Source organism: Acomys minous (genome assembly GCF_964271855.1).
Source record: "Acomys minous genome assembly, chromosome: 1".
NCBI lineage: Eukaryota > Metazoa > Chordata > Mammalia > Rodentia > Muridae > Acomys > Acomys minous.
Window position 1 is genome coordinate 46328929 of NC_140483.1, and position 12355 is coordinate 46341283.

Consider the following 12355-nt stretch of genomic DNA (forward strand, 5'->3'; position numbering starts at 1 on the left):
GCTGGGCTCATATGATAGGAAAGAAGGGCTCCCTCTATCTGAAGACAAAGGGAGAGGCATGGGGGTGAGAGGGAATTAGGGTGGGACCAAAAGGAGACAAAGGAAGGGGCTTTGATTGGAATGTAAAGCTAACAAATTTTTTAAAAATAAATTTACATTAAAAATTTTAAAAGAAAAAATGAAAAAACTAGGATGATTGTTCTAAACAAACACACAAACAAACAAAAAATCCAACTAATGAACCAAACAAAACCCTGGGCCCTAAAAAATACAGAAAGTATGTCTTTACACAAGGAATGTCTTGATTTTGTGCTTTACATTATTACTCAGTATGTGAATCAGCAATACTCAGTGTATCTAATTAGCAAAATTGTCAGACATTTTCCTCTTTTTATCACTTACTTGATATGTGATGGGATGTGTTAAAAGATAGATTATAGAGGATGAAGACATAAATTTTAAACAATATAAAAGTTATGAATACTGTTAAAATTATTTCAATTTCATATATAGATTAATGTAGGCTGAAAGAATTGTTGGGAGTATGATAGTTCTGTTTCAATTGCAGAATTGAATAATTGAGTGGAGAAAGGAACATCATAACAGCGTTGCAGAAGCTCAAGCAATAGGCACTGAGAGCCTTGGTAAAAGACAAGGCAATGATGTAATCAGAAGTAATCACAACATATTTTGAAAGATGAATTTATATACATTCTTAATTGACAAATACAGTGGTATATAAAAAAGGGGGGGATTCAGAAAGGATTCCTAAATCAAAATGAGACATAGAGAGTTTAAAAACAAAAATCAAAAACAAAACTGGAATGGCACCCATAATATATTTTCCACTCCTTGTCAAATAACTTTCTTTTGGGAGCAGATGGAAACCATTTCAAAAAGACACAACTGGTTAAAACTCAGAGAACAATGCACTAAAGGGTGCACAGATCCAAAGAATGATTGTTTACACAACTCTTACTCTTAAGCCTCAGAGAATATCTTAAAGAGAGGACAGAAAGATGGAAAGAACGCAAGGACAAGAATGTCTGCTGCAACAGTGTGTCTCCTACAAGTGTGTCTCCATGAAACAGCCACACTGTGGTTACATTAATAAGATATGAACAACGACAATTGACATCCACTTAGAGGGGAAGAATTACTTTTTTCTATCAATGAAGACATGAAGTATTTATCCCATGCCAAACAGGATTACATGAAACATATACATGCAAGAAATACTAAATGAAATTATTTAGTTTGCCATGTATAGATAGATACAAATGCCTATTTATTCATACATATATAACAATGATAAATAATGAAAAAATTCTATGATTTGAAAGGAAGTGGGGATAAATGGGAAAATATTGAACAGGAAGGAGGAACTTAATTATACTTTAAGTGAAAATAAAAGAAATTTTAAACACTGGGATGGTAAATGAGTCCAATCTTCGACAGGCTGCACTGTGGTTTATAAAAGTACTAGGTGACCATATACAACGGAAACTTGGTATATAGAAATGGGAGTTTATATAGAACATATAAGGTATAGAGATAATTAACTACTAATAGCTAACATCTGGGGTAATCAGGAACAAAGTTATTTATTCACCTATTCAATGTTAATTTTTCAGAGGAAATATTATACATTGAATCTACTATCCTAGCAAACTGTGAAATTGAATGTGAGACAAGTCTAGTTGTTATGAACAAGAGCAGGCATTATCACCTTAAGAAATAAGGAAAATAATTACAGGTAAGTCAATGTGATAAAAGCTAAAAACCATACAAATCTGTGTTACATTGTGACTCAGACAAGTTGTGGTCACAATGCATGGTCAAGAAAGATTTCTTTGTGGAGATGACAATAAAGGTGATATCTAAATGACTTGAAGAGATAGCACAATTATTATGAATTCCATTATCAGGTGAGAGAGCAGCGTTTGTGTCTTGGATGTGTAGAATAACCAAGTGTTTCGGCTTAAGTTTACTTACTTGCAAAGTACAAGTGGCAATCACAGCCTTTATTACTCTTTAGGAAGGTATTTGCCGAATTAGTCAATATAAACTCCTTGTCATAATCCCAATAATAAGAAAATGTTTGATGATGTGCTGATACTGGTACTAAATAGCAGCAGCATTCTTTTTTAACCCAGCTCTCCAGAGCAGGAAAGCATCTATGGAACTTCTCAGTTGCTAATTGAAATTTGGCATTAATCTACAGTGTTCCTTATATGCTGTTTCTAAGCAAAGGTGCAATGGTGTATGGAACTCATTCTAGAGTTCAGAATTTAGAGACAGCAACTATGAGACTCACCTTTGAAGAACAAAGGAGACATAATGGATCTGGAACAAAGAGGCATATGGTATATAAATGGGAATCCCTCATTGCACATAAATCTCCCTGTTATTGTATTTTGTTGTTAAGTAAGCCCAAGTAAACATACTAATGTGTTTTCTAATGACTTCAGTGGCAATTAGGCTTGTTATTCATTGTTTCTAAAGACCTTTGTGGTCCCAGATAATATGAATTGCTTCCTTATTCAGCAGGTTGATAATGACTTCATTTCTTTTAAAGTATTTCATTTTAAAAATTATTTACTGCTTTCTTCTTATGAACAAAATCAGAAGCTTGGCTTTTGTCCAAACAGAAAAAAATACAATAACTTTGACTCTCAAGGCATTGTAATATGTTAAACAGTAGAAAAGAAAGTGGAAAATTCAAAGTAAAATATATTTTGTATATTCCTGTAGTTGAATGTATGTGTGTGTGTGTGTGTGTGTGTGAGAGAGAGAGAGAGAGAGAGAGATAACAAGCCATGTATGGGCAAATGTTTACTTTTGTTTTGTTGTTGTTGTTTTGGTAAATGAAATGTACTAGTAAGCAAAATGTGAAGGTAATGTGCATGTTTTCCAAAGATTTGAACCATCAGTGGAACATTCTCTAGAAATTTCTGAAAACAATATAGCCTATTACTATTGCTCTTGATTGACTTCCAGAATGTAAAGATAAGTCATATTGCTAAATACATCATGAATTTCAAATAACCAAGCTATAACATATCTGGAAGCTCCTCCTCTGAGCTAATAGTATCATAGAATAGATGTATACTTCAAGTTGCCAAGCATAAAAGCTTACACTTTTAATCCAGTAGTCTGGATACAGAGCCAGACAGATTACTGTGGTCTCAGGATCAGTATGATATGCAAAGTGATTTCCAAGACAGACAGGGCTGATACACAGAGAAATCCCATCCTATGCAAAACAAACAAACAACAACAACAAAAACTAATATCAAGTTCCCAGTACCGGGAAGCAATCTTTACTCTGTGTAAGCTGTACAGTCTGGGACCCAAAACAATGACTCGACAGCGAATTATCCATAGTAATGCAATAGTGACATATTTACCTATAGGGTAACAAACAGATGTCAAATTAAAACTAAGGCTCACTCAATAGGAGAGAATGCATGCCTGTTACTGTAAATTTATCCAATACCAATGGCTAGAAAGTTCATAGAAGAAAAAGGAGTGCTGACTGTTGCCATTTTCTGAAATCAATTCACTTTTTAACTGTACAGAAAATATTTATTTTTTAATATATATTTTATTAATGTATTCATATTACATCTCAATTGTTATCCCATCCCTTGTATCCTCCCATTACTCCCTCCCTCCCATTTTCCCCTTACTCCCCTCCCCTATGACTGTGACTGACGGGGACCTCCTCCTCCTGTATATGCTCATAGGGTATCAAGTCTCTTCTTTGTAGCCTTCTATCCTTCCTCTGAGTGCCACCATGCCTCCCCATCCAGGGAACGTGGTCAAATATAGGGCACCAAAGTTCGTGTGAAAGTCAGACCCCACTCTCCACTCAATTGCGGAGAATGTCCTGTTCATTGGCTAGATCTGGGTAGGGGTTTGAAGTTTACTGCACATATTATCCTTGGCTGGTGCCATATTTGAGCAGGACCCCTGGGTCCAGATCTGCTCATCATAATGTTCTTCTTGTAGGTTTCTACAAGGTTCCTTCTATTTCCCCATTCTCCCATGCTTCTCTCACCTAGAGTCCCAATAGGATGTCCTCCCTTCTGTCCCACTTTCCTGGTAAATGAAGACTTTCATGGGACACATAGCCCGTGCGCTAGTGTCCAGATATAAGTGAGTATATAACATTCGAGTCTTTCTGCTTCTGGGTTAACTTACTCACTATGATCATTTCTAGTTCAATCAACTGGGAATAGGGCTTCCTCAAGACCCAGCAATTCCACTCCTTGGAATATACCCAGAAGATACTCCAGCACACAACAAGAACATTTTCTCAACCATGTTCATAGCAGCCGTATTCATAATAGCCACAACCTGGAAACAGTCTAAGTGTCCATCAGTAGAAGAATGGATAAAGAATGGATAAAGAATGGTACATTTACAATATGGAATACTACTCAGCTATTAAAAACCAAGGAATTTCTGAAATTTGTGGATAAAAATATTTATTCTCATATCATCATATAAATGCAAAGCTGTTCAAAGACAGTAGCATATCTAATATCAATTATTGCATCTGCAACACAGCCCTATAACTGAGATTCAGAAAAATTCTCAGAGGCTTGGAGCATAAGGATTATAGAAGCCAGAAGACCACGATACCCACTGGCAGTGTACCATAGACGTGACAAGGAAAATGCACCCATGAAACCTCAAATATATAATTGCTTAAACAACAGTATAAGAATAACACAAGCTGACAAGCAGCAATAGACAGTGGAATTTCATGTTTCTATGCCCAAATGAAGAGGTATAGGTAGTCAATGACTGCTTGCTGACAGAAGTAGTTTCTTCAAGGGAAAAGTTCCTGTAATGGTGCTCCAATTTCTAGTAGTTATCCTGGGATAAATATACGTAAAACCAATGCTAAATTGACCAACGTACAAAGATGAGTGTGTGTGTGTGTGTGTCTGTGTGTATGTCTGTGTGTGTGTGTCTCTGTGTGTGTGTGTGTGTGCATGCATGTATACATGTGTGTGTGACTGTTTCTGTTCTATGTGTGCCTGTGACAACAATAATTGAACAGATCATGAATTTTGGAAGGGGTAATGGAGAAATTGGTGGAGATAGAAGTGTAATAATAATGTAGAAGCATAGCTCATGCATGAAGCTTTGAAATATATAAAAAATATAAAACACACAAAAAATTATGGGAGACAAAAAGACATCTGACAAATTCCTGACTAGTTGTAGAGCTCTATAAAGGACAGACTAGAGAGAAGACAGTGACAGACGTGGCCTTTATTTGACTGGTTCTGTATAGCCAACCATTTAATCTAAACCTCAAATCAGGGCCTCAAATCAGGGCAGGGTTTAGTAGGCTTGAGGATTTTTTTTGCCCCATTCCCCAGCATTGCCATCGTGTCTAAATCTCCTTTATATAATCCTCCCTAAAAGAAAACAAAAGGAAATTTCAATACAACCATTTCTATATGTGCATAATTCCATATAGTTCACAGTCACATTGGAGTTTATGAATCATCTGTTTTGGCACCAGAATTTTGTTACTTCTCTTATTTTTTGAGGTCAGAATATATTTACATAATTTCCACCTTCCCTTTCTTTTCTCCAAACTCTTCCATATAGTCCTCCTTGATTTCTTTCACATGTAGAATCTTTTTCATTAATTGTTGTTACACACATACATACTTTTGTGAATATATATAAGTGTGTGTGTGTGTGTGTGTGTGTGTGTGTGTGTGTGTGTTTGCGCATGCACACATCCATGTAAAATTTTAAAAGTAAGGACTTCTTGAATTTTTTCCAATGGTTTTAATCATTTGTCATCACAGCCTCTTGCCTGTTTCCCCCTTGGGATAGACAGGTCTATTGGGCACTGAGATAGACTGAAGGGAGGAAAGCTTAGCTGTTTGGATGAGGGCAGTGTTTGGCCTTGGTTGGCAGTGAGTGAACAGGCAAAAAATACACCAGAAACACTTTCTGAGAACTGGCTCAGTTGATTGGGGGTGGGGTACAAGAGGGTTATTTATACCCTTGAAGAGGTGACCCGGAACTTTGGGACAAAGTTTGTGTGTCTATGTACCTTTGGACCAGGCAGGGGTGTTGAAAGATGCTTTATCTGCTGTAGGGTTAAGAAGGAAAACTTATAAGGGCGAACAAGGAGCAAAGCCTAATAACTGTCAGAGCAATAAAGTATTAGCCGGGTTGATGGTGACTGGGTGGAGTAAAAGCCAACTCATATCAGCCACATATTTAAGGTATTTGAAATTGAACTTCCCTCTACCCTCCAGGCATTATGGTCCCACAAGCACAATTTGAGCAATTTCATAAAGCAGTGCTATAATTTTTTAAGAAAGTATGCCATGGAGATTGCTATATAGATGAGTATGGGTTCAAACACAAAAAAATCCTGCTGCTTCTGACTCTTGAACCCTGATATTAAAATCATATGCCCCATCCATGCCCTTCCCAAAGATCAGTTTTTAAAATTCCAAATTGTTTGCCTAAGGAAGACCTAGGTTCTATTGGAGATCTTATATTATTTTCCTAAGTTGACATGGTCTCAAATTGCCTTCTAACCATCTGTATAAAAAAACCTTAGACAAATGCTACCCCAAGTTTTAATGAGAGAAGTTGTATTTTGCAATATACATAGGTGAAAAGAAAGACCACTGACAATTCCCTGTGCTGAGGCCAGGGGATCGTTGAATGGTCAGCCCTAAATTAAGTATATATACCACTTCCTCTACCAACAAAAGGGCTTTTATAATTTTAAATATACATTTTCTGCAATATTATTTATCCAGCCTTATTATAAGTATGCTGATGTAGGAATCAGACAAGTAATGACATTCATTAAATAATTACTGAATGGATCCATATGCTAACGGTAGCCTTCTGTTAATGTTTGTTTTTCCCTATGCGCACTTCCAATTTCTATTTAACACTACACTCAAGCCAATAAGGCAAAATAATTCACAAAAATCTCTACATCGTCAGTCAAAACGAAAGACAATAAAAGCACAAAATAGATAAAATGCCATCCATTTTCGTTTTCCTTGTCTTTTTCACAAGTCTTAAGATTCTCTTTTACTTACTTATGACTCAGATTGAACCAATGCTATACTTAAAAATATGTTACGAACATTCATAGAGCCACTATATCTGAGACTAGAATCTCAGCTTGTCTGGCCTAGTTCAAGGGACACAGTAGGCAGCAATCTAGGAGCCACTTATGAAAGAGAGCTAAATAATGGACATTCATTTACTAGCTTCCTAATTCATAATTACATATGTGTGTTGTTACTACTTATGATACTGCTCTGATTGTTGTTTTTAAAGCATATATCATGGTGATTAAACAAGGCTTTAGGGGCTAAGGTGGGGCTCAGTGGTTAAGAGTATGTACTAATCTTACAGAGGACCAGAGTTCAGTTCCTAATACCCTTAGCTTCCAACTCAAAGGCCTATAGTTATAGCTCTAGGAGATATGAGGCCATCTTCTCATGTCCTATTCTGGTCTCCTCGGGCACCTACAACTCATACACACACACACACACACACACACACACACACATATACACACACACACTCACCTAAAGATAAACAAAGTAATAAAACTTTAAAAAGATCTGACTCTGGAACCAGAATCTCAAGTTCATAATATGGCTCAGCAATCTAGCATCCATGAAGTCTACGGTACCTATCCTTTCTATGATTTCACTAAAGTATTCACAAAATAGAATAAAAAGTTTTGAAGTTTATTTATATTTAATTATAAACTTTAAATACTACATATTTATTGCTGTCACTAGTGTAAGTGTCTCAAAGGTATAAGATGTTACATCCCTTAACCAGCTGGAATTCCTTTATTTTCTCTCTATTTAACAAATCATATTGATTTGGTATTTATAAAGTGCTCTATTCTTTGAAGTTCTTAAATATTTATTTGTTCTATAGTTGTTAATAGGTCTTAAAATTTCAGCCAAAATTTACACTTGTTTCAAGCTATTTCTTAATAACATTGTCTTATTTTACATATTTTGTCAAGTGGATTCTCAATTATAGGAATAATTCTGGGTATGAGTTTTTCAATTTGACAGTTTGAATCCCTGTTCAAAACTCTAACATGGAGGAAAGAAGCTTTTCACTTTTAACTTTGACTTCACTATGAATTTACAGCAGGTAATTAAATTAAAGACAGGGCCGAGGATGAATGTTTATTTTTTCTTTTTTAATTATATCTGCTGACTGATATAACAAAAAGAAAACTATCAAATGCATAATATTCCAATAAACAAGAAGTTTTGAAGTCATGAAATGTTAAATATTGGTTATAGTTCTGATAATTTATTTCATGTCCTAACCCTTCCATCTCTAATAAAGTCAGTGATTTTGCTGATGTCTCCAAGACTATATATATTTCCATATGAAATACATGTGTGTTAAAATTTCACAAGTAATTTGACAAGAAATTTTACATAATATTCTAGGTCAATCTGGCAGGATGAATATGCATCCAGAAAAGTTACTTGTGCAGTTTTAGCCTCTCTATAAATAGATCCAGTCGCCCTCGTGGGCTGATATTGCATCTGTTCTGTGAATAAAACCCTTTTGCGCAGGCTCTGGAGTTATTAAATAGTGTCTCTTACATTGTAAGTAGCATTTGAAGTTTTATTTAGTTCTCTTTCTTTTTTATAGAGCATCTTCAGAAACTTCTGCTAAGAACATATATATATATGAAAATTTTATATTATATTATAGATTGCATGTTACATATGACATTCAGAATGTGATATACACTTAAAGACATTATTTTCATATTTAATGATATTCATTTAAATTCAATACAATTAATTAAGAAATTTTCTCCTGTACATGAAAAAGCCAGCACTTTTCCATAGAACTCTTCAAGGTCATGGGAAAAGATGAGTGGACAAAGAATTGAAAGCTGAACTACAATTTTTTATTATCATAGCTAGTTTTTACTTATTTCCACTTTTTGTTATAGGCTAAGTATATATCTGAGAAATACTAGTTCTTATTATCTAGTTGTATCAGTGTTCTTTCTTAGGAATTATGTGATACCCTATTTTAGTATCAAAAATTAAAGTTAATAAGCACTATGAAACACTATTCTTTAGTCCATCATTCTTAATAAAGGGTAAAACACTAGTAGACTCTATTTCAGTTTATATATATTGTCCAAAGGGTATGACTAGCGTATTTTGGGAAAAATTAAAAATAAATGTGAATATAACAATAGATAACTAACTTATTTAAAGTTATACTTTATTCCATCTTTTGTTGTTATGTTTGTGACTTTTGTTTTGTTTTGTTTGTGAGCTAGGGTTTCTCTGTGTAGCCTTGGCTGTCCTGGACAAGGGTGGCCTTGAACTCAAAGACCTCTGCCTTTTTTAAAGCTGTGATTAAAGGCATGCACCACCATGCCCTGACAGCTTTTATTCCCTCTTTTTAAGATCCAATATGTTATTAAATAAAAATTATTAAAATAATTTCTTATTATTTTACTAATAATTAAAAAAAGTAAAAATTATTAAGTAAAAATTATTAAAATAAGACAAATCTTATTTAATATGTTTCACAGTCTGATCTCCTATCTAAAATTTTGTGGCTTTGACATTATATTTATGATTTATTTAATAATCTTTTTATATGTATTTATTCGTACCACTTTAAAGGGAAATTAATTATTTTGTTTAAATCCCTGCAGGTTATTTGTTAAGTGAAACAAGCCAGATACAGAAAGATATAAGTCATATGATCTTACTTATGTATGGAATCTAAATTAATTGAGCTCTTAAAATTGGTTTCATAGTAGTTAATAGAGGCAGGCAGAAAAGAGGAGACAAGCAAGCAATAAGATTTAAGTTACAACTATATAGAACTGAGCTTTGATATTCTATTACACAATAGGACGGGTATAAAAAAATAAAGTCAAAAGTTTTCATCTACAAATGTTTTTTAAAATTTTAACATATACATTTATATTATTACACATGAATAACATAAACTACATACAGCAGGAAGGGCCATGAGACAATCAGGAGTTATATAAATGTTACATTCATAATGATTTGGCTATTTGTAGTTGTCAAACTTGAAGAAAGCATCTTTTCTATCTTCTTGGCTCCAAATTTATGAATTAAAATCAGTATCTATCATATCTCATCTCTATTAACTTAAAACATCTATCCTGATCTAAAAACCTCTTAACCCTTAACCAACTAAGCCTACTTATAAGACTAAACTGTCTGGTCTTGAACCATATCAGAGGCTTGAGAAAGGATAAAACATAAATAACTGAGTGAACCAGAAGTGCAGGCTAGCAGCTTCCAATGTGAAAAAATGAGTGAGACAGTTTACTGCCTGAATAGTATTCCAACACTCACAATAAAGTTGGAGCATAATCTTCGGCTTCTAGCCCAATATCTCTGACAGACATATTTGTGAGGCAGGAACTATTGAGTACTTGATTACAGTGTCTTGGCAGAGTTTGGCCATCAACTCAAACTGCATCTAAGCTTGCCTATTTTTAGGCAGAATTCTGTCTGTGGCAGAATTGAGAGCATTTCATCCAGTGGCTTGTTTGCCACATTTGAAGTCAGCTTCATAAGGAGGTTCTTTGAAGTTGATCATCTTTTAGATGTAGGCTATGTGTTGCCAAGACTTAACTTGCCCTGTAATGAAAGAATCTTTAGAATAATCAAAACATCTTTAATTGCCATACTCTGTTAGTCTGAGGCTTTTGAAGACCTTAATTAATTATTTTCCTCTTTGTATCTATAGAATCATATCTATCTGTTGAACCTAGAATATATAGTCTTGTGATAAAATTAGACTAATTTTTTTCATGACCATGATTTGCATCAATATACAAAATTCTATACCAATGAATTAAAAATAACCTTATTTGTGAGTGTCTATTATGGCCTTGAGTTGAGGAGATTTAATAATCTATATTTTGTTCTAGCCTCACTCAATATTTCTTTTTTAATTTTATTAATTTATTCATATTACGTCTCAATTGTTATCCTATCCCTTGTTTCCTCCCATTCTTCCCACCCTCCCCTCCCCTATGACTGTGAATGAGGGGGACCTCTTCCCCCCTGTATATTCTCATAGGGTATCAAGTCTCTTCTTGAGTAGCTTGCTATATTTCCTCTGAGTGCCAACAGGCCTCCCCATCCAGGGGACGTGGTCAAATATGGGGCACCAGAGTTTGTTTGAATGTCAGACCCCACTCTCCACTCAACTGTGGAGAATATCCAGTCCATTGGCTAGACCTGGGTATGGGTTCAAAGTTTACTGCACATATTGTCCTTGGCTGGTGCCGTAGTTTGAGCAGGACCCCTGGACCCAGATCTGCCCATTATATTGTGCTCGTAGGTTTCTAGGACCCTCTGGATCCTTCTATTTCCCCATTCTCCCATGTTTCTCTCACCTAGAGTCCCAATAGGATGTCCTCCCCTCTGTCCCACTTTCCTGGTAAGTGAAGACTCTCATGGGACATGAGTATATAAGTGAGTATATACCATTTGAGTCTTTCTGCTTCTGGGTTAACTCACTCCTTATGATTATTTCCCAGAAGATGCTCCAGCACACAGCAAGAACATCTGCTCAACCATGTTCATAGCAGCCTTTTTTATACTAACCAGAACATGTAAACAGCCTAAGTATCCATCAGTAGAAGAATGGATAAAGAAACTGTGGTACATTTACATTATGGAATACTACTCAGCTATTAGAAACAAGGGAATCCTTAAATTTTTGGACAAATGGATTGAACTAAAAATGATCATTCAATGTTTTTATATCCCCCTTTCTTTCTTTTCACCTTCTATCTCCTTACCTATGAAAGAAAGATAAAGGAAAAGAGAGATGTCCCTGAGTCAAACCTAGTGTTCTCTCTGCCTAAGACAAATAATAACTTATAACCACCTCCCAATTAAAGTAAGTGTCTGTAACCCAAGAAAGCAAACAGAAACCTACCAACGCCACCTTAGAGGAATTGGGACATCATTCTCTTAAGGTTTATTCAGGCTGATTTATGGAAAAATTACATTTGAAGGGACCCCGAAATAAGCTAGGGATAGCATTTGTGGTCCAGTTTCTAAACACTGAGATATTCCATGCTTGATAGGAGTTCTCTGTGAGACAATCTGAAATACTGAACCAATTGGGATCACATGCTTTCTACAATACTGTCCTGGAATCTGTGCAATTCTGATGGTTGACAGCAATTAGGCTCCTGGGGCTGGAACCTGGAAGATGCAAGATGTCAGCACCCAGCATGCGGAGAGGAATGAATTCTGTCAGGTCTGAT